This window comes from Schistocerca serialis, chromosome 4 (genome assembly GCF_023864345.2).
Source record: "Schistocerca serialis cubense isolate TAMUIC-IGC-003099 chromosome 4, iqSchSeri2.2, whole genome shotgun sequence".
NCBI classification, from domain to species: domain Eukaryota; kingdom Metazoa; phylum Arthropoda; class Insecta; order Orthoptera; family Acrididae; genus Schistocerca; species Schistocerca serialis.
In genome coordinates this window covers 17,909,115-17,931,838 of record NC_064641.1, presented here as the reverse complement: position 1 = coordinate 17,931,838, position 22,724 = coordinate 17,909,115, and the positions used below count along the sequence as shown (strand labels likewise).

Below are 22,724 nucleotides of genomic sequence, written 5' to 3'. Positions count from 1 at the left end.
GTTCGCAAAGGACTTGGAAGGGCAGCTAAACGGAATGGACAGTGTCTTGAAAGGAGGGTATAGGATGAACACCAACAAAAGCAAAACGAGGTTAATGGAATGTAGTCAAATTAACTCGGGTGTCTGCTGAGGGAATTACATTAGGAAACGAGACACTTGAAGTAGTAAAGGAGTTTTGCTATTTGGGGATCAAAATGATGATGGTCGAAGTAGAGAGGATATAAAATGTAGACTGGCAATGGCAAGGAAAGCGTTTCTGAAGACGAAAAATTTGTTAACATGGAGTATACATTTAAATGTCAGGGAGTCGTTTCTGAAAGCATTTGTATGGAGTGCAGGCATGTATGGAAGTGAAACGTGGACGATAACTAGTTTAGACAAGAAGAGAATAGAAGCTTTCGAAATGTGGTGCTACAGAAGCATGCTGAAGATTACATGGGTAGATCACATAACTAACGAGGAGGTATTGAATAGAATTGGGGAGAAGAGGAGCTTGTGGCACAACTTGACTAGAAGAAGAGATCGGTTGGTAGGACATGTTTTGAGGCATCAAGGGATCACAAATTTAGCATTGGAGGGCAGCGTGGAGGGTAAAAATCGTAGAGGGAGACCAAGAGATGAATACACTAAGCAGATTCAGAAGGATGTAGGTTGCAGTAGGTACTGGGAGATGAAGAAGCTTGCACAGGATAGAGTAGCATGGAGAGCTGCATCAAACCAGTCTCAGGACTGAAGACCACTACAACAACAACAACTGACCTAATGTTCACCTGAGTCTGCCACATCTAGGGATCCGATCGTAGCTCTTAGCAGTGTGAGACCTGGCACCTAGCGGAACTTCTACCAGCCCCTTTGTCTAGAGGTCCTTGCTATTAATTTGCGGTGTGAATCTGATGGATTAGCTTTCCCCAATCCCCATAAAGTGAGCTGTAGGGGAGATTCACAGTGTATGCTGAATGGTACGATCCGAGTCGCTGGGCTCGTTTAAGGGCTAGAATTTCAGACGCCATTTCTTACATTGAAATGATGATTAAATCGTCACCCTAGCTGCAAACAGGCGTAGATATACATCACTGCGGACATGCTGAAAATGCGTGCCCGGACCGGGACTCGAACCTGGGACCTCCTGCTTACATCGCAGACTCTCTATCCATCTGAGCGACCGAGGGCACAGAGAACAGCGCACTTGCAGGGACTTATCCCTTGTACGCTCCCCATGCTTCCAATATTAAGTTGGAAATCAAACCGAGAAGTACTGTCAAAAGACTGTTGTTATGGTCTTTATTCCAAAGACTGGTTTGATGCAGTTCACGATGCTACTCTATCGTGAACAAGCCGCTTCATATCCGAATAACTACCGCAACCTACCTCCTTTTGAGTCTGGTTACTCCAGTCATCTCTTCACGACACGCCGCACAATAACAACAGCAACAACGACAACAACAGTAAACAATCAGCACTGAAGTTTTCAATTGTACCGCCCACATGTGTTGCAGCCAGGTTAGATTATATGTTAGATAAAGGGATCTCTGTAGCATCATGAAATCACCAATTTCGAATGTGCAGTTGTAGTGTGAACGAAAACTTGCTTCAGAAGTCACTGTGATATGAAGTGACTAAAGAATTTAGTTACCTAAAGTTAAATGAAGACAGTTACCAGTTAGCTGGAAATTTATGGTGCTAATGACGTGATGAGGACTACGTAATAAACTGAAAATTGCCCTGCTGCTTCTCCTGTCCTGTTAGAGATATTCGCCCAGTATTATTTAGAACGTTGCCTCCCTGCAGTTGTCGAAAATGTGCGTAAGTGCTGACAGTGAAAGTTCCTTTGATGGATTGCCCCATATGCTGTAACTTACCTGCTGAACGCGGTAATGTTTCTCTCACAAAGAAACGCTGCCTTGATTAAAAATCGTTTATGGGGGCACGTGCTATTTATCAATTATTCTAGTATCATGAAAGTTCGCACTGGAGAAACTCTTAGCAGTTTAGCAATCAACAAAATGGTTCAAATGGCTCTGAGCACTATGGGACTCAACTGCTGAGGTCACTAGTCCCCTAGAACTTAGAACTAGTTAAACCCAACTAACCTAAGGACATCACACACATCCATGCCCGAGGCAGGATTCGAACCTGCGACCGTAGCGGTCTCGCGGTTCCAGACTGCAGCGCCAGAACCGCGCGGCCACTTCGGCCGGCAGCAATCAACATATATGACATTGTCGTCTACCGAGGCCAAGAAGGTATTTCTCACCTATTCGGTTGCGTATTAGGCTGGTCAAGGAGACATGTTTATGTACGAAGCTGCTACAACAAGTCACAGGAGAACTGTTAAAAAACCGACATAAATTAAAATTTAAACTGCGCCACACCGAAAAACGGCCTGAATGTCGTAGATTAAAAACTCTTAATTGGCAGTCATAGCGTCTTGATATTGACATACGACCTTAACCAGAAATTTATGCTGGTGGAGCGGAAAAGCTAATTACAACAATGTTGGCTGGCGTTCATGAGGCGCTGGACGATACTTTCTGAAGGCTGTGGTATTTCCTGCGCACGAGATGACGGCGCAAATACCTGTTTCAACATTCATAACGTATCTTTTTTTACTGACTTTGTTACGACGGTGCGGTGGAGATCATTATTGACGGAAATCTGACACCGATGGACGAGAAGAAGGAAGGATTGGCAGCGGCTTTCGTCGTAAAATGGGTTAGGTAAACCGCTGGGAACCTAAGCTAGGAGCAAGAAAGGCTTGTTTCCTTTCCTTTTACTAAGAGATTTACGGAACATGATTCGCTCAATGAGACCACCATTCAATTCAGAATGTGCTATATACAATTTCCCCAATTTTGTATATTTCACGCATATGGTTATGAGTGCATAGAAAAAGCAGATAGTTCATAATCATACTTTGCTGAAAAATTATACTCCGTGGTGCAAATTTGGAGAGTGTATCTTTTCTTTTTAATATTTGTCTTTACCTAGTTGACATAACATAGGGGAGTCGGCTGTTGTTTGAGATCCCATTTTAAGTCGCTGTTCTTTTCAGCCAAATCCCAGCGAGATGAGCCGGCCGAAGTGGCCGTACGGTTAAAGGCGCTGCAGTCTGGAATCGCAAGACCGCTACGGTCGCAGGTTCGAATCCTGCCTCGGGCATGGATGTTTGTGATGTCCTTAGGTTAGTTAGGTTTAAGTAGTTCTAAGTTCTAGGGGACTAATGACCTCAGCAGTTGAGTCCCATAGTGCTCAGAGCCATTTGAACCAAGCAGCGAGATGAGATTTTGTAATATTTGTGTGAAGATTTCTAGTTCCAGCAGTTGCATTAAACCAAGGAAACGCTCCCGAAAGCCTTCGTCAGAATCAGAGAGTGGAGATATTTCTAATTTGTTTCTGAGACAACACCTCCCAGTAAACAATGTGTAACTGTTTTGTGTGTATAAGAGAGTGAAGTCGACGACTTGCTCGGCATGTAAAGCTACATATTTCGTACGAGCATCGCGAATGGTTTGATTCATATTTGGTGGACGTATTTCCACTGTTTTACTTCAGTGCGTGCGGCTTTGCGGTGGCTAACCTGAAAGTGTGGCGTGTCTTGTTTAAGCTCCGGAAACACTGAAGAAAATGTACAGGTACACCCAAAGGGATATAATGAGCACGGAAATGACAATTTCATTGTGTAAGGACAGCAAAAGAAAAAGTGTAGAATATAATTTTTACGTTTACAACGCTACTCTGCAATTCCCGTTGAAGTGCTCGGCAGAGGGTTCACAAAACTAGTTTAGGACTATATCTCGACCGTTCCACTCTCGAACAGAACGCGGGAAAAATGAAGGCGTAAATCTTCCCGTCGGAATTCCGATTTCTCTTATTTTATTACGGATAGTCATTTCTCCATTTATAGGTGGGAGTCAACAAAACATTTTCAAAATTGGGAGGAAAAAGATGGTGTTTGAAATTTTGTGAAAAGATTTCGATGTAACGAGAAACGCTTTTGTTTTAATGACTGCTATTCTAGCTCGTGTCATATCCGTGACACTGTCCCATATTTTGCGGTGGTACAAGACGAGCTGCCCTTCTTTGAACTTTCTGAAAATCCTCCGTCAATCCCACCTAGTAAGAATTCCATAAGGCACAGCAATGCTCTAGTAGAGGGCGGGCAAACTTAGTGTAGGCAGTCTGTTTGATCCATTTGCTGCATCTTCTACGTGTTCTGCCAATAAAACACAGTCTTTGGTTCGTCTTCCCACCAACATTTTCCGTGTAATGGTTCCCATTTTAACTGTTCTTAATTGTAGCCCCTAGGTATTTAGCGAATCGACAGCCTGCGCAGTTTCACCGACTGAGTCCAACTGGCTGCTGTACGCATCGTTAACTTCAGCTGACGGTGCTGTCTGAAGACGGCCTTGGCATAGGCCAAAGTTGGTGATATAAAGTACCATCGAGATCTAGACTCTTTTTTTCACCGATTTTATGGTTTTGTGGTTCAGGGTACGTCTGGTATCACGACCATTTCGCGAATTCCTGTTCTATTCGTGAATGTTTCTTGGGAACTACGACTCTCCATTAACTCCGGTTGTTGTTGTTGTTGTTGTGGTCTTTAGTCCCGAGACTGGTTTGATGCAGCTCTCCATGTTACTCTATCCTGTGCAAGCTTATTCATCTCCCAGTACCTACTGCAACCTACATCCTTCTGAATCTGCTTAATTTATTCATCTCTTGATCTCCCTCTACGATTTTTACCGTCCACGCTGCCCTCCAATGCTAAATTGGTGATGCCTTGATGCAGCAGAATATGTCCGACCAACCGAACCCTTCTTCTAGTCAAGCTGTGTCAGAAACTGCTCTCCTCTCGAATTCTATTCAATACTTTCTCATTAGTTATGTGATCTACCCATCTAATCTTCAGCATTTTTTCTGTAGCACCACATTTCGAAAGCTTCTATTCTCTTCTTGCCCAAACTATTTATCGTCCATGTTTCACTTCCATACATGGCTACACTCCATACAAATACTTTCAGAAACGACTTCCTGGCGCTTAAATCTATACTCGATGTTAACAAATTTCTCTTCCTCAGAAACGCTTTCCTTGCCATTGCCAGTCTACATTTTATATCCTCTCTACTTCGACCATCATCAGTTATTTTGCTCCTCAAATAGCAGAACTCCTTTACTACTTTAAGTGTCTCATTTCCTAATATAATTCACTCAGAATCACCCGACTTAATTTGACTACATTCCATTATCCTCGTTTTGCTTTTGTTGATGTTCATCTTATATCCTCCTTTCAAGACACTGTCCATTCCATTCAACTGCTCTTCCAAGTAATTCGCTGTGTCTAACTTCGGTATGGGCTCTAATTTCTCTGATTTTCTCTTCGTGGTCGTTTTGCGTGTCTTGTATGGGAGAAAGTAATATGGTATCTCAGTCTTCTTGGAAAGTGCGCTCTCGGAATTTCAAGAGTAACCTTCTCCGAGTCACCCAGTGCTTCTCTTGCAGCGCCTGCCACTGCAGTGTGTCGAGCGTCTACGTAACGCCCTCGCGGCCACAAAGCGGTCCTCTGACGAAACAGACCGGTCCTCGTTGGATCTTCTCTGCATCTTTCATTAATCCAATCTGGTAAGGGCCTAGGAATACTGAAGAGTCGGTCTTACAAGTGTTTTGCAGTCCACTTCTTCCGCGGATGATTACATTGAAAAAAAAATTTGAAATTTGTGGTAAGGTCTTATGAGACCAAACCGCTGAGGTCATCGGTCCCTAAGCTTACGCACTACTTAATCTAACTTGAAATAACTTACGCTAAGACAAAACACACAACTATGCCCGAGGGAGGACTCGAACCTCCGACGGGGGCGATGGTTACATTTCTTCAAGATTGTCCTAGTGATTCTCAGCCTGGCATCTGCGTTTCCTACAGTTTGTTTCAGGTGGTCATTCCACTTAATATCGCTACGGGTGGTTACTCCTACATATTTTGCTTCAGTTTTTCTTTCCAGTGCCTTATTGCCAATAGCGTAATGAACAGTAGTGGATGCTCTTCGCTTATTTTTCTGAGTAAGTGACATTTATTTACGTTGAGGGTCAACTGCCAAATCCCAGCACCAACTGCCAATCGTCTACAGGTCTTCCTGCATTTCGCTACTGTCTTCTCGCGTTGCGACCTTCCTACAGACAACAGCTTCGTCCGTAGGTAATCTCACGGAGCCTCTGACATTATCTCTTACATAAATAATGAGCAGCGTGAGCCCGATCACCACTGAAAAAATTTCGGATACCGTTCAGGAACATTATACCTGAATATTTTGGTATAACGGACTCGTGGCCTGCGGTGGCTCGTTACAGTGTACTGCATTTCGTTTGATTTCTTACCCTCAGTTTTTTTTTTATCGGTGTTACACTGAAACTTCTGCACAACAGTACAAATGTCGATGGTCATTGGCGCGTGTCTTGTTTGGAAGCGATCTTGTTCCATTCACTCACGGTATCTGCTGTTGACAACAGTAATGTTCACTTTTCGTCCTCAAGCTTGGGTTCGGTACTGGTCGGTTCTGTCTCTTGTCTGCTACTACTGCGGTGCTAATCGTACCGTAACAGTAACGCAAAGCAGCATGTGTAGTTTTACTGTCCGACAGGTATCTCGTGCAATGAACGGGCGCTACAAATACGCTTTTCTGAGCAATTTCGGCAGTGACTGCAACAACATCATAATAGTTTTGAATATGTACATTACTCTGTATTTTGCGTTGTATACTTTGAAGATGGCATATTACAAGGTTTCTTCACTGTTGTGAATGTATTTTGACAGAAACGAAGGTAATTATGATAACCGACAGAGTAAATCATAATTACGTTACTGACACCACGATTTACCTTAGAAGAGACACTGAAGGAAGGCAGACCTACGTTTATAGTATTTTTAGACCGAGAAAGCTTTTGACGTTGTTGACTGGGATACACGATACGAAATTCTGAATGTAATGGGGAGACAGTACATGGAGCGGGAGGCTATTTCCAACTTGTACAGAAACCGGACTGCAGACTGCAAAGGACTTGCAACAGCTGTTCAAAGACCTGGTTCGAGTCTTGGAAAGAGGTTATAAGGCGAATATTAACAAAAGTAAAACCAAAGGTTATGTACTGTAGTCGAAGTAAATCAGCTAATGCTGAGGAAAGTAGATAAGGAAATGAGACATTAAAAATAGTGGGCAAGTTTGGTTTTTTTCTCAGCAAAATAACTGGCGACGGTCGAAGTAGAGAGAGTATCAAATGCAGATTGGCAAAACCAAGGAAAGCATTCCTGTAAAAAAGAAGTTTATTAGCTTTAACTGACGTGAAGTCTTTTCTGAAGATGTTCGTTTGGAGTATAGCTTTGTACGGATGTGAAATGTTGACGATATCCAGTTCAGATAAAAAGAGAATAAAAGGCTTTGGAAATGTGGCGCTGCAGAAGAATGTCAGAAGGGTACATCGAATAACAATGAGAAAGTACTAAATGGAACTGGGGAAGAAAGGAATTTGTTGGATAACTTGACTAGAAGAGGGGATCTGTTGACAGGACACATTCTGAGGCATCAAGAAGTCGTCAATTTGGTAATGGAAGGAGGTATGAGGATTAGAAATTGTAGTAGCGAACCATAGCTTCAATAGATTAAGGAGGTGCAAATGGATGTATATTGCAGTAGTTACGAAGAAATGAAGAAGCTTGCACAGGATAGGCTAGCGTGCAGAGCTGCACCAAACCAAAGCATCGGACTGAAGACAACAACAACAACAACAACAACAACAACAACAACGAGCCATCAGAAACTACAGCGCCCTTATACTAAAATACTCAGAAAATACCCGTGGACAACATCAGATATTTTGTCTGTGGTGTTGAGGTTCAACCAACATACTGGAACAGTAGCTGTCCTGTCACACCCGAATTACATGCAACCACTTCGGTCGTTGAGTATGTCATGTTGGCTGCTATCGGGAAGGAAGTCCTGAATGCGACCACAAATTTGGCACGTTAGTTGGTAAGCTTGTATTTTGTTCCCTAAAGTATAGTGCTGAGCTGTATACAGGGTGGTCCATTGATAGTGACCGGCCCAAATATGTCACGAAATAAGCATCAAACGAAAAAACTACAAAGAACGAAACTCGTCTCTCGTCTAGCTTGAAGGGGGAAACCAGATGGCGCTATGGTTGGCCCGCTATATGGCGCTGCCATACGTCAAACGGATATCAACTGCGTATTTTTAAATAGGAACCCCCATTTTTTTATTACATATTCGTGTAGTACGTAAAGAAATATGAATGTTTTAGTTGGACCACTTTTTTTCGCTTTGTGATAGATAGCGCTGTAATAGTCACAAACGTATAAGTACGTGGTATTACGTAACATTCCGCCAGTGCGGACGGTATTTGCTTCGTGATACATTACCCGTGTTAAAATGGACCGTTTACCAATTGCGGAAAAAGTCGATATCGTGTTGATGTATGGCTATTGTGATCAAAATGCCCAACGGGCGTGTGCTACGTATGCTGCTCGGTATCCTGGACGACATCATCCAAGTGTCCGGATCGTTCGCCGGATAGTTACGTTATTTAAGGGAACAGGAAGTGTTCAGCCACATGTGAAACGTCAACCACGACCTGCAACAAATGATGATGCCCAAGTAAGTGATTTAGCTGCTGTCGCGGCTAATCCGCACATCAGTAGCAGACAAATTGCGCGAGAATCGGGAATCTCAAAAACGTCTGTGTTGAGAATGGTACATCAACATCGATTGCACCCGTACCATATTTCTGTGCACCAGGAATTGCATGGCGACGACTTTGAACGTCGTGTAGAGTTCTGCCACTGGGCACAAGAGAAATTACGGGACGATGACGGATTTTTTGCACGCGTTCTATTTGGCGACGAAGCGTCATTCACCAACAGCGGTAACGTAAACCGGCATAATATGCACTATTGGGCAACGGAAAATCCACGATGGCTGCGACAAGTGGAACATCAGCGACCTTGGCGGGCTAATGTATGGTGCGCCATTATGGGAGGAAGGATAATTGGCCCCTATTTTATCGATGGCAATCTAAATGGTAGTGTATGCTGATTTCCTACGTGATGTTCTACCGATGTTACTACAAGATGTTTCACTGCATGACAGAATGGCGATGTACTTCCAACATGATGGATGTCCGGCACATAGCTCGCGTGCGGTTGAAACGGTATTGAATAACATATTTCATGACAGGTGGATTGGTCGTCGAAGCACCATACCATGGCCCGCACGTTCACCGGATCTGACGTCCCCGTATTTCTTTCTGTGGGGAAAGTTGAAGGATATTGGCTATCGTGATCCACCGACAACGCCTGACAACAAGCGTCAGCGCATTGCCAATGCATGTGCGAACATTACAGAACGCGAACTACTCGCTGTTGAGAGGAATGTCGTTACACGTATTGCCAAATGCATTGAGGCTGACGGACATCATTTTGAGCATTTATTGCATTAATGTGGTATTTACAGGTAATCACACTATAATAGCATGCGTTCTCGGAAATGATAAGTTCACAAAGGTACATGTATCATATTGGAACAACCTAAATAAAATTTTCAAACGTACCTACGTTCTGTATTTTATTTTAGAAAGCCTACCTGTTACCAACTGTTCGTCTAAAATTGTGAGCCATATGTTTGTGACTATTACAGCGCCATCTATCACAAAGCGAGAAAAGTGGTCCAACTAAAAAATTCATATTTCCTTACGTACTACACGAATATATACTAAAAATGGGGGTTCCTATTTAAAAAAAAAAACGTAGTTGATATCCGTTTGACCTAAGGCAGCGCCATCTAGCGGTCCAACCGTAGCGCCATCTGGTTTCCCCTTTCAAGCTAGACAAGTTTCGTTCTTTGTAGTTTTTACGTTTGACGGTTATTTCGTAAGATATTTGGCCAGGTCAGGATCAATGGACCACCCTGTATAATGCCTTCCGGAAGTCAGGAAACACGGTATTACGTTATACAGCACGCACGCTACCTGTTGTTTACCTTTCTTGCTTTGGCAGTTCCAAATCAGAGCCCCAGCAACACTGGGGACTGTTACGACGTCGAGGGCGCCAGCGGCGGGTCGCTCTGTTACTGGGTAGGGAGCCTGTGCACAGAGGGAGCGGCCACAGGTGAAGTTGCCCGTGATTGGTTGATTAGCTTTGGCACAAAAATGGCGCCAAACGTCTCTCGCGTTTCCTATGTTCACCGTGGTTTTGAGTTGAACTGAAGTTCAGAGGACTTCTGGAAACGAGTAAAAGTCATTTAAATTATTGACAGACTTGTTATGCGTTATGCATGCATGTTAGATTTAGTTGTATATTGTTTTTAGTACGTAATTAGCGTTTGCGATCTTAAATACGAGTTGAAATAATGAAGCGTTTTGTGATGAAGTCGGTAAGCCTACATGTTTGAATTAAACACGTTAGTAATTGTACAGTATTGTTTTTGACATCTGTAATTCGTTCTGCAGACGTTCGTAAACGATGCCAGGTTGTGCTGCATTTGTTCCGAGGCGAAGATGGATTTCGCATGTTAGCATTTCCACGCAATCAAGAAAGACGAAAGCAGTGGGCAGTCGCAGTCAACAGGGCTGACATGAATCAAACAGGAGCCTTGTGGAAACCAACCAAGTACTCTTATCTATGCGAAGTAACTCGTTTTTGCTTTTGACTACATATAAAACAACTTACAATATGCACAGTTAAATTTGAAAACAGACCTGTAAACTGGCTGTGTGAAAATTATTATAACACATAAACAAAGGCATTTACCGAACGATTTCGCCATATTGTCTTGTGCTTTTGATTCGGTGAGTGTGTACTCCACTACTGGCCATTCAAAAGTCCCGCCCGCAGTTTGGCAGAAAAATGGCCGCCGTATCGTCCGGCTGGCCACTCTCTCCCTGTACAGGCTCTCTGTTACCGGGCGGTCCCTGGCGACACCAGAGCTCGAAACCGCGGCTGGGCCGCCACCTGCGGCCGCACGCACGCACGCAGGCGAGAGCGGGCCGGCTGTCGAGGTCACCGCCACGGGAAGTGCAGGAGGAAGCCGCGGCGCCGCCACAGAGTTGCTCACCCTGATTCGCAGGTCGACCGTGAGAAATGACACCCCGTCCCAAACACCGGCAGCGCGAGGCAACGCAGTAGCCGAGTGACCTCGCGCCCCGCACTCCGCTTCCCGAGCGGTCCAGTGTCCATCACTTTTCGTAATACTCCAGTTGTAAGCCTCTAGCATATCACTTATACTCTGATCAGCTGAGAAGGACCTTGTGGCGCTCGTTATCCAGGGTCCTGAGTCAAGGACGGCTCACTCCTCTTCCGGTAATTAATAACAGAAATTTGTCACCCAAAGGGACATTTCTTCACGTCGCTGTTATCCATCTGCTTTCTTCGTTTTAGTCTCTCATTTCAATTATCCGTTTTCCAAAGTGTTTGATGCTATTCGTTTTGTATTCACCAAATGGTTCAAATGGCTCTGAGCACTATGGGACTTAACATCTATGGTCATCAGTCCCCTAGAACTTAGAACTACTTAAACCTAACTAACCTAAGGACATCAAACAACACCCACGAGGCAGAGAAAATCCCTGACCCCGCCGGGAGTCGAACCCGGGAACCCGGGCGTGGGAAGCGAGACCGCTACCGCACGACCACGAGCTGCGGACATTCACCAAATGCTCTTGGTGTCAGATAAACAGTGTCTTCCACAATTCGTGTTACACATCTTTAGAGGTTGTAGAGGGGACTTAGTAGATCAAGTTTCACATAGGAACTCATGTCCGGAAATATTAACCAACGACACTACAGAGCACCAGCGACTGGAAACGTATGTATGCTCTCGATCATTTATTCAGGAGCAAGAGCTCGGTAGACATCTGGCCCTTATGCAACCAGTTATTCGACTTGACATTTACAGCTGTTACGTGTCCTCCTAAGGCAACGGCCTTACCGCAGTGTCTACACCGGTTCCCTTGAGATCACCGAAGTTAAGCGCTGTCGGGCGTGGTCGGCACTTGGATGGGTGACCATCCAGGCCGCCATGCGCTGTTGCCATTTTTCGGGGTGCACTCAGCCTCGCGATGCCAATTGAGGAGCTACTCGACCGAATAGTAGCGGCTTCGGTCAAGAATACCACCATAACGACCGGGAGAGCGGTGTGCTGACCCCGCGCCCCTCCTATCCGCATCCTCCTCGGAGGATGACACGGCGGTCGGATGGCCCCGGTACGCCACTCGTGTCCTGAAGATGGAGTGTTTTTTTTTTTGTCCTCTTAAGGGATACCGTGCCAAATTCCGTCCAATCGGCGCGATAGATCGTCAGAATCCCGAGGTGACTGGAGGACCCTACTCTTAATGCTCCAGACGTTCACAGTTGGGGAGAGATCCAGGGACGCTGCTGGCCGGGGCAGGGTCTGGTAAGCAGGAAGACAATCAGTACTAATTCTCGCCGTGTGCGGGGGGGGGGGGGGGGGGGGGGAGGGGGGAAATTATCTTGTTGAAATGGAAGCCCAGGATCACTTGAATTGAGGACGTTGGAACATTATGAGCGGGGCCCTCCAACCAGTTCGACATTTTAACGGTCTGAGGCGACGACTGGACAGAACTTGGCACGATATTCTTCGAGAGGACATCCAGCAATTTAGTCGATTAATACCACGCCGAATAGCTGCTCGCGGATAGGCCAGACGTGGGCCAAAGCGTTATTGACTTCCTCAATTTGGTAAGCTCCTTCTCTTGAGTAAATCATCCAGTTTTTCTGATATGGTAATCACTTGTCTGTCTGCACGTGTCATCACATCTACTGATTTCCGTCTCATTTGAACAGTTCCTTCGCGCTGCGTCGTCCTTTATTCTTTTTTTTGTGTGTGTGTTATGGGTGCATATGTGGCACTTGATGCGGATGCCGTGTGCGCTCCTTCCACAATCTCACCTTAACGATGTAGGGCGCCCGAGTCCCAGGCAGCTCTGCGCACTTCTACGCGCGCTGTGCCCCCTATCTTCTCATATCTACACTACTGGCCATTAAAATTGCTACACCAAGAAGAAATGCAGATGATAAACGGGTATTCGTTGGACAAATATATTATACTAGAACTGACATGTGATTACATTTTCACGCAATTTGGGTGCATCCATCCTGAGAAATCAGTACCCAGAACAAACACCTCAGACCGTAATGACGGCCTTCATACGCCTGGGCATTGAGTCAAACAGAGCTCGGATGGCGTGTACAGGTACAGCTGCCCATGCAGCTTCAACACGATACCACAGTTCATCGAGAGTAGTGACTGGCGTATTGTGACGAGCCAGTTGCTCGGCCACCATTGACCAGACGTTTTCAATTGGTGAGAGATCTGGAGAATGTCCTGGCCAGGAGAGCAGTCGAACATTTTCTGTATCAAGAAAGGCCCGTACAGGACCTGCAACATGCGGTCGTGCATTATCCTGCTCAAATGTAGGGTTTCGCAGGGATCGAATGACGGGTAGAGCCACGGGTCGTAACACATCTGAAATGTAACGTCCACTGTTCAAAGTGCCGTCAATGCGAACAAGGGCTGACCGAGACGTGTAACCAATGGCACCCCATACCATTACGCCGGGTGATACGCCAGTATGGCGATGACGAATACACGCTTCCAATGTGCGTTCACCGCGATATCGCCAAACACGGATGCGACTATCATGATGCTGTAAACAGAACCTGGATTCATCCGAAAAATGACGTTTTGCCATTCGTGCACCAAGGTTCGTCGTTGAGTACACCATCGCTGGCGCTCCTGTCTGCGATGCAGCATCAAGGGTAACCGCAGCCATGATCTCCGAGCCGATAGTCCGTGCTGCTGCAAACGTCGTCCAACTGTTCTTGCAGATGGTTGCTGTCTTGCAAACCTCCCCATCTGTTGACTCAGGGATCGAGACGTGGCTGTACGATCCGTTACAGCCATGCGGATAAGATGCCTGTCATCTCGACTGCTAGTGATACGAGGCCGTTGGGATCCAGCACGGCGTTCCGTATTACCTTCCTGAACCCACCGATTCCATATTCTGCTAACACTCATTGGATCTCGAACAACGCGAGCAGCAGGGTCGCGATAGGATAAACCGCAATCGCGATATGCTCCAATGCGACCTTTATCAAAGTCAGAAACGTGATGGTACGCATTTCTGCTCCTTACACGAGGCATCACAACAACGTTCCACCAGGCAACGCCGGTCAACTGCTGTTTGTGTATGAGAAATCGGTTGGAAACTTTCCTCATGTCAGCACGTTGTGGGTGTCGCCACCGGCGTCAACCTTGTGTGAATGCTCTGAAAAGCTAATGATTTGCATATCGCAGGATCTTCTTCCCGTAAGTTAAATTTCGCGTCTGTAGCACGTCATGTTCGTGGTGTAGGAATTTTAATGGCCAGTAGTGTACGTAACTGCTCCTTAGAGTTCTTTGTTCATCTATTCCTTTTAAAACTTTCTCGTTTCGTACTTTTATCCGTCGATTTCATTTTTATCATTGATCGATAGCGCCATAGTTCAAACGGATCAAATTTCTTTTCCGGTTTTGCTGCGCTCAACGTTCACTTCAGCAGAACGCCGTGCTCCAGGGGAACGCAAGAGGGTACTTCGCCCTCATTTTCATATTAGTATCTGACAGCAGTTCCCCCGTTTTGCTTAAGGAAACTTTCCTCGTCTTTGTCATCCTGCTTGCGATATCTTCCTTGTTGCAGTCAATCGGTATAGTCCTACTCCCAAAATACCAGAATTCTTTCACTCCTACAACGTCTGCCATTCGCAGTTCTGATGTTTAACAAGTCATTCGCTGTTCTACTTTCCGCTATACTTCATAAGGTTTTTCTGTTTGTCATCTATACTGTATGACAAAAAAGTGAAGAAGGAGAAAGCCGGCCGTGGTGGCCGAGCGGTTCTAGGCGCTTCAGTCCGGAACTGCACGGCTGCTACGGTCGCAGGTTCGAATCCTGCCTCGGGCATGGATGTGTGTGATGTCCTTAGGTTAGTTAGGTTTAAGTAGTTCTAAGTTCTAGGGGACTGATGACCTCAGAAGTTAAGTCCCATAGTGCTCAGAGCCATTTGAACCATTTTTCTATCAGAAGAATTTTTTCATGGAAAATCTATCAATTTATCATTGTGTTTCTCTCAGTGTACACGTTCTGGAGGAGGCGAACTAGTTTTCTCGAAGACAATAAAATCCAAGTGTGTAATGAGATGAGAAGAGATACTTGACAGGGTGAGTTACCGAATCTAGGATACGGGGCAGCACTTTGCGGCAGAACTGCTCGGCGCGTCCTTGGCTGCCGGGTAATCCGAGCGCCCCCCACGGCCCAGTTGGCAGGCCCGGGGTCCGGCTTTCCCCTCCAGTTGCACTTCAGGCTGCGCGAAATACGTGGTCAGCCAGCCACACACTGCAACTGCCGCACCAACGAAGACGGCTTCTCCTCCGGATTACTGTTACCTCCCACGGAATATTCAGTGTTATTCAGACGTTAGAAACATATCGTGGAAGCACGATGAAAAAGTCCGGGACACTAACACGCAGAAGCATTCCAGGTGATGGAATATGTTACAAGGCGCTCTCACAGGTAGTGTAAGTAGGCGGTTTATGTTTTTATATTGGTAACGCCACGTAGCGCTTTGTATGAAAATCACTGGTTGTGCTGTGTGCAGTCTGTGGCTGGTTGCCATTGTTGTAATATTCGCTATTGTAATGCTGGGCAGTTCGATGTGAACAGCGCGTAGCGTTGCGCAGTTGGAGGTGAGCCGCCAGCAGTGGTGGATGTGGGGAGAGAGATGGCGGAGTTTTGAGAGCGGATGATGTGGCCGTGTGTCCATCAGAGACAGTGACTGGATGTCATGAACTGTTTAAAAATCAAATAAAGTAGAGGTTTATCAGCACAGTAATTCATAAATTTTTCTAAGGGGACGTTTCATATGAACTGAGCAAAACTGAACGTACTCAGACATTTCTCTCTTTACTTATTCTCATCAACACTAAACTGACACACAACATTTTTAGCGCAACACAATCTGACTTTTAAAAACCCCTACAAAAGAATGGCCCTGACTAACAATAACCTATACCTTTCATGAATCACTTACCTCACAAAAATCTTCGTTACTCGAACTACTGCAATACAGCGAGCGCCAATACTGCCAGCTAAATAAAGGATTCTAACTACTGAAGGCACTAACTACTGATAGGCATAGTCAGCAAATGAAACATTTTGATAGAGAACAAACGATATATTTACCTTAATAGTGTTCAAAAGTCATATTATATATATCAGTGCATGACATCCAGTATTACAAATTTACTGTCTCTGATGGACACACGTCCAGATCATCCGCTCTCAAAACTCCGCCATCTCTCTCCCCACATCCACCACTGCTGGCGGCTCACCTCCAACTGCGCAACGCTACGCGCTGTTCACATCCAACTGCCCAACACTTCAATAGCGAATATTACAACAATGCCAACCAGCCACAGACTGCACACAGCACAACCAGTGATTTTCATACAAAGCGCTGCGTGGCGTTACCAATATAAAAACCTAAACCGCCTACTTACAGTAGCTCAAATTTTGAACTAAGTTAAGAATCTTACCTGCAGCACAGTTTATAGGCAGTAGCATTTTGTACAGATCCCTCCTTTAAGCTTCACTATAGTTGACAGGGTGAGCGGGTTATCAGGCTAGTTGACCAGGTAAGCGGGTTACCAGACTGTAAAGTACCATATCCCAGTCGTTCTTATGTGTACCTCTTATTCACTAATGTGCATGCGAGGATCAGTTTGGGTTAGCAGGGGTAAGGGGCAGCATACTCAGGACCCGTAATTCTTCCATTATAGCCGTTGTGTTACGGCGCCCACTGGAGAGATACTTCGCAAAGTCCTTTCAGGAAGCTGCAGCACTTTACAGATAACCGCTATTAACGGGAGCTGGAAGTGGCCAATGAGAATGCATCTGACCAAAAGTATCGAGTCACCTATTCGTAGACATTAATATCGTTTGCGTTCACCCTTCCACTCTTTGACGGCTTGAACTCTGTTGAGGACACTTTCAGTTAGCTGTCAAGGACGCCTAAGGAGGAAAGGTGACTCATTCTTCCTCACGATCCGAAACCAGACAAGGTTGTTCCGTTGCGCACTGGTCTGAGGACCAAAGTCGAAGTTGTGACTCATACCAAAGGTGTTATATTGGTCTCAGGTCGGGATATTGGGCACGCCAGTCCGTTTTAGAAATGTTATTTTCCGCAAACCACGGCTACAAGGATGCTGCTTTATGACCGTAGACTTACTAAATAAAAACTAGACCGCGCATTGGCGCTAGTGTCGCGTCCCCACATTGAACGCGACAGAAGCCGCCATTTGCAGGGAAACAGTGCTGCTTTTAATTGTAACAGTAAGAATGGAAGCAAAGACGAAGACGGAAAGAATGTTACATTTCACAGGTCAGTCATTTCTGGTTGTTTGTTACTTCCTATTACTTGTATATAGTATTTTCATGGAGAAATAATACATCATGAGCGTTTGTTTTTGTTTAGGTTTCCCCTTACAAGTGATTTTCTAAATCTGAAATGGATAGTTGCTACTCGGAGAGAGAACTTCCAACCGACAGCAAATCATTTGCTGTGCTCCCTTCATTTTGAAGAGAATTGGTACATGGAAAATTATGTAAACAGACGTCAACTGAAGGACGATGCTATACCGACAGTATCTGTATTTCTACCTCATTTGAAAAAGGTATGGTGTCCCGGAAATCGTGCAATATAGGCCTAAGTTAAACAGTGTGGAAATACTGTCAGTGTGTATAATTTTGAACGTTCCTTTTCCAGGTTACCAAGGCAATCAAATATATATTAAGTATGAATCAGAGGTAGGTCGAATAATTGCGTTTAGATACTTAACATGTGTTGTCAGGTGGTGATTATATTTTGTAAATGGTCAAATATTTTATCAAATGTTGCAAACTCAACCACTTTCAGAGGTGCTATCAGTGTTAAAAACTAATGTGCGAATGAAATTCCTACGATATTTAAAGTGATATGGGTTATTAGAATTAAATTAATCATACCAAAATTCGAGTGTAGACAATACTGTGCTAAACAAAAGTAAGCGTGCAAAATCTACACAGTAGTCGGCAAAAAGCAAACAGGACCTGACAGGAAAATTACGTGAATTAAATAATAATCGTACTGTCTGCTACTTTAAAAGTTTCATGTAATTAACTAATGCAAGTAACTCGATGTAAACTCGCTTTTTTAAGAGCCTTACGTTCTTAAATTTCGCGCCTCTATGCAGGCGTATTTCGGAAATTAGGAAACTTCATTCATTTAAGTACACTTTTAAAATAGACTCGAATACTCAGTATTTTTTTAAACAATCATGTGTTTAATTTGTGCTTCAATTTGCTCTTGTTGCGTCTCATATACTTCAAATCACCACCCCAGTACTAGGATTCATCCGTGTAAATGGCGGCGATCAGCTGCTTCAACTGGGGGCAGTTGCCTCGCTTCTGCGGTACGGCGTGGTAGGGGCTTGTTTATGACAGGGTGCATTGTCATACCGATCCAGTCACAGCTGCCTGCGGAAGACATCATCTGCGTGCACTGTAGTTGCTGTTCATCACACGCAGTGACTCAGCACCGATCCACTGTGTGGCTGTCTCCCGTCTACCGGAGCCACCACCCTCCCACCCTCCCTCGTCTCGTGCCTCACCGCCCCAGACCCCACTCATCTCCGGAGGCAGTCGAAGAATGTACGGGTTCACCAAAAGAGTCCATTCGGCCGCAGCTTAATATGCTGGAGAAGTTCAATACAGAGCGGCAGGTTTCTGGCAGCATTCTGACAGGGGGAGGGGGGCTTTCAAGATGCCGCATTAAGCTGAGGCCTACTGAGGCTGGGATTAGCGACGAGCCGCCCTCCCCCCCCCCCCCCCCCCCATCCTCCAACCAGGCTCCCAGCTGCCGGCTACGTCCACCAGAACCGCTTTCTCGCAGCTGGCGACGGGTTTCCCTGGCGCCCACTGTGCGCTTCTTGACCCCCCCACCAGGACAGTTCAGACGCTGTTCAAATAACTTACGGGTTTGCTGCCGGGTGACGTCGACAACACCGCCGATATTTCGACAGGAGCACACCCTGCCATTCTCAAGGCACAAATGCGAGGAAGGAAAAAATGTGCAAGCAATGGGAAGGCCGTTGTCACCTATTGTGGCCAATTTGTTTATGGAGGACTTTCAGGAACGTGCATTGGAGTCAGCGACCTTGAAACCTGCGTGTTTTTTCAGATATGTAGACGATACCTTTGTTGTGTGGCCTCATGGTAGTGAGAATTTAAACCGGTTTTTGGAACATCTGAATTCAATCCACTCAATATTAAGTTCACTATTGGAGGTGGAAAAGAATGGATGCCTTCCCTTCCTTGATGTGTTGATCAGAAGGAAGACTGATGGTACGTTGGGACATTCTGTTTATAGGAAGCCCACCCCACTGACTTGTATCTGCGAGCTGATAGTTGTCACCATCCAGCTCAGCGTGAAGGAGTACTTCGCACCTTGGTTCACAGGGCCCACGTTATCTCAGACCCTAAAAGTTTGGCAGCTGAGCTAGCACATCTGGAAGTCACCGTTCGTCAGAACGGTTATAGTGAGAGGCAGATCAAACGTGCGTTGCGCTGTCTTCTTCTGTGCAACGGGTGAGTGACGATAGCAACGAAGTGGCACCTAAGTGTACGGCCTCTTTGCCTTGCGCAGGAAGCATTTCCAACAGGATTGGCCGTATTTTGCGGAAATATGATGTGAAATGTGTTTTTCGACCACCTTCTAAGTTTAAGGCCCTGTTGGCGTCCGTAAAAGATGATCTTGGTTTGGGTAAGGCTGGGGTCTATCGTATTCCTTGCAAAAAGTGGTTCAAATGGCTCTGAGCACTATGGGACTTAACATCTGTGGTCATCAGTCCCCTAGAACTTAGAACTACTTAAACCTAACTAACCTAAGGGCATCACACACATCCATGCCCGAGGCAGGATTCGAACCTGCGACCGTATCAGTCGCGCGGTTCCGGACTGAGCGCCTAGAACCGCTAGACCACCGCGGCCGGCTATTCCTTGCAGTTGTGGCATGTCATATATTGGTCAGACAATCACGACTGTGGCATACCGGTGTATTGAACATAAGCGTCACACACGCTTACAACAGCCGAGCAAATGCGCTATTGCAGAACATTGCCTTGACACCGGTCATCCTACGGAATACAACAACAGGGAGATTCTGGCTTGCACGTCCAGCTATTGGGATAGTGTTATTAAGGAAGCTGTTGAAATCAGACTATCAAGCAACCTCATTATCAGAGATGGCGGATTTTGTTTAAATGCTGCTTGGAATCCGGCTCTGTCTCTCATAAAAAAAAAAAAAAAACCAGAGGGACAGAATTAGTGCTACCTCACGTGTTGGCCGGCCGGAGTGGCCGAGCGGTTCTAGGCGCTACAGTCTGGAACCGCGCAACCGCTACGGTCGCAGGTTCGAATCCTGCCTCGGGCATGGATGTGTGTGATGTCCTTAGGTTAGTTAGGTTCAACGTGTAAACGTCACTACAGATATTCGGATTTAGGTTATGACGTGTTCGATATGCCTGCCATCATTGGCGACGATGTGGCGCTGACGAAGCGCGAAATTCTGCATGACCCGCTGAAGTGTCGGAACATCGATGCTGTTGATGGCCTCCTGAATGGCTGTTTTCAGCTCAGCAGTGGTTTGAGGTTATTGCTGTACACACTGATACAGCCCCACTAATAAGGAGTCGCATGTGTTCAGATACGGAGAATATGGTGGCCAATCGACGCCCATACCAGTGGCCTCTGCGTACCCCAGAGCCAGAGGGCGGTCCCCATAGTGGTCAAAATGGTTCAACTGGCTCTGAGCACTATGGGACTTAACATCTGGGGTCATCAGTCCCCTAGAACTTAGAACTACGCAAACCTAACTAACCTAAGGATATCACACACATCCATGCCCGAGGCAGGATTCGAACCTGCGACCGTAGCGGTCGCGCGGTTCCAGACTGAAGCGCCCAGAACCGCTCGGCCACACCGGCCGGCCCATACTGTTCCTCCAGGACACTGAGCGAGGTGGAGCAGCGGTTAGCACACTGGACTTGCCCTCGGGAGGTCGACGGTTCAACCCCGCGCCCGGCCATCCTGATTTAGATTTTCCGTGATTTCCCTAAATCGCTCCAGGCAAATGCGGGGATGGTTCCTTTGAAAGGGCACGGCCGACTTCCTTACCTATCCTTTCCTAATCTGATGAGAGCGATGACCTCGCAGTTTGGTCTCTTTCCCCAAACAACCCAACCCCCTCCAGGTCGTCAAACACTCTCCTGCTTCGACAGGGTCGAGCTCCATCTTCCATGAATCACATCTTGTCGAAATCAGGGTCACTTTGGGTAATGGGGATAAAGTCATCTTCCAAAACCCTCACGTACCGTTCAGTAGTCACCATGCTATCAAGGAATATCGCACCGATTATCCCGTGACCGGACACTGCGCACCACAAGTCACTCGTTGAGGGTGAAGAGACTTCTCGACCGTGAAATGCGGATTCTCAGTCCCCCAAATGCGCCAATCTTGCTTACTGACGAACCCATCCAAATGAAAGTGGACTTCGTCGGTAAACCAAACCATATTCACATACTAATTCCCATCAAGCCCTGCGGCCAACTGTGCAGTTTAAGCGCCCTAACGCGAACTATTCAAAAGTTATGACGATTTTATTTCATATAGTGCAATCATTGTCACCCTGAATATCACTTGATTGAAACTACAACCCCATAAGAAGTGAGGAAGATCTTGAAATCAATATTGAGTGTTGCGCCATTGCTGACTGTACCCGCTGCTACGCGTTTCGGCACTGAATCAAAGAGGCTCTGGATGTGTTCTTAGGGTATAGCAGTCCGTGCTGCTTCCAGTGTTGCCAGAAGCTGACCTGGTGCACCAGCTGGTGGTGTATTCCGGGCCAGTCGTTCAGCAGTCATCGACCAGAAGTGCACCGTGTCGGCGAGTTCATGCAAGGTGTGTTTCGTTTTACCTGATCCAGATGTGCATCAGACGTGGCGATATCAAAGCTTGAGAGAGCCATCCCAGGGGCAGGTGTGCGAGCACTTTGGTCTTCCGAGTGTTCACAGGGCGAGCAAATATCTGCACTTTTGGAGCCCTTGACTCCTCTGTAATGAACTCATCGTCGTTGGGATTTTAAACGCTAATATTCCTTTCTCCCTTTTGTTTCAGCAGTTTCCATAAGACTGGAGATCTTCGCCAGCTAATGGCTATAGTTCTCCCACATTATATAAATTGCTTTGGCGATGGTGAAACTATTTGGGACTGCCATTCCTGTAAGTCTGCTGTAATATCTGCTTTGATCTTCGCGAAACAACAGGTGTGCGAAGTTACTTGCCACTTGGTGCTCTCAGAGAGTCAGAACTGACCTTCGAAGCCGACATTCCGCTCCAGTCTTTCGTACATCATCCTTATAAGGTGGGCTCTTAAGGCGCGGTGCCAAGACAGCGTGTCAGGATAATAAACCACTCAAGGAAGGGATTCGCGAGGATCATCATATTCTGGGGCTAGAAATGAGCGCACAGCTTCTGACTTAAAAGGCTTCCGCCTGTTGGTGGGCTGTTAGTCCGGCA

General features: G+C 45.9%; 1 protein-coding gene and 1 pseudogene across 1 annotated transcript in view; one reads left to right on the top strand and one right to left on the bottom strand.

The window, feature by feature from the left end:
• LOC126473866 (mannose-binding protein C-like) overlaps positions 1–22,724 on the bottom strand; it is a 793,976-nt gene that overhangs the window by 438,783 nt on the left and 332,469 nt on the right. The window lies entirely within an intron of this gene.
• On the top strand, positions 11,974–12,091 carry LOC126476052 (5S ribosomal RNA; annotated as a pseudogene).